This window comes from Myotis davidii, unplaced genomic scaffold, assembly GCF_000327345.1.
Source record: "Myotis davidii unplaced genomic scaffold, ASM32734v1 scaffold1520, whole genome shotgun sequence".
NCBI lineage: Eukaryota > Metazoa > Chordata > Mammalia > Chiroptera > Vespertilionidae > Myotis > Myotis davidii.
In genome coordinates this window covers 326,645-328,153 of record NW_006292087.1, presented here as the reverse complement: position 1 = coordinate 328,153, position 1,509 = coordinate 326,645, and positions in this window count along the sequence as shown.

Here is a 1,509-nt window from a genome sequence, read left to right as displayed (position 1 = left end):
GTTAAGTCTTTTATCCATTTTGAGTTCATTCTTGTGCGTGGTGTAAGTTTGTGGTCTAGTTTCATTTTTTTTTTTTGCATGTATCTGTCCAATTTCCCAACACCATTTATTGAAGAGACTGTCTTGACTCCATTGTATGCTCTTGCCTCCTTTGTCAAATATTAATTCAGCATAGTGGTTTGCGTCGATTTCTGGGTTCTCTATTCTATTCCATTGGTCTATATGTTGGACAGAAATTCTTACTTTGAGTTCAGCTTCTTTGGTGCCAAAAAAATATCATGGGGGCTGCTGGGGGTGGGTGGTTTGGAAGACCATACTTGACAATATGGCTTGTGGGAAAGGTTGCAGATCGGTATTGCTAGGTTTGTTCCCCCTCTCTCCCCAAATCACTAGAGAAAGTTAGAACCAATATTAGCTAACATTCATAGAGCACATATTATGTGGCAGGCACTATTCCAAGCCCTTGGCATGTATTAACTTATTTCACCATCACAATAACTCAGCAAAGCATCCTAATTTTAGTGAAACACAGGAAGTTCAGTAATTTATCCAAGGTCATAGAGCTCTTAAGTGACAAACTTGGAATTTTAAACCCAGGTAATCTAGGTCTGAAGTCCATGTTCTACCCACTGTATTTATGTAATCTGTGCCTCAGTTTCTCTACCTATAAAATGAGGGCGTTAGATTGGTTTCTCTCTCAGAGTCCTTCTGGCTCTGGCACTCTCATTATATTTTTCTATTTTTTTAAAACATATATATATTTTATTGATTTTTTTTTATAGAGAAGAAGGGAGAGTTAGAAACATCAATGAGAGAGAAACATCGATCAGCTGCCTCCTACACACCTCCTACTGGGGATGTGCCCACAACCAAGGTACATGCCCTTGACCAGTATTGAATCTGGGACCTTTCAGTCCACAGGCAGACGCTCTATCCACTGAGCCAAACCAGTTAGGGCCCTTCTCCTCTTCTTTAAGCACACGTACCACACGATTGTCTGTGTCCATGGGTTATCCATATATACATATAAATTCTTTGGTTAATCTCTTCCTACTCACCCACCCATCCCTGCCTTCCCTTTGCAATTCATCAGTCTGTTGCATATTTCTAGGTCTCTGGATCTGTTTTGTTAATTAGTTCATTTTGTTCTGTAGATTTCCAAATATAAGTGAGATCATGTGATACTTGTATTTCTCTGACTGGCTTGTTTCACTTAGCATAATGCTCTCCCGGTCTATCCATGCTGTCCCAAAGGGGAAGATTTTTTTTTACAGCTGTATAGTATTCCACTGTGTAAATGTACCACAGCTGTTTTATCCACTCATCTACTGATAGGCATTTGGGCTTTTTCCAAATCTTGGCTTTTGTAAATAATTCTGTAATGATCATAGGATGCATATATCCTTTTGAATAAGTGTTTCAAGTTTCTTTGGATATATTCCCTGAAGTGGAATCATTAGATCATAAGGTAGTTCAATTTTTAATTTTTTGAGGTAACGCCACACTCTT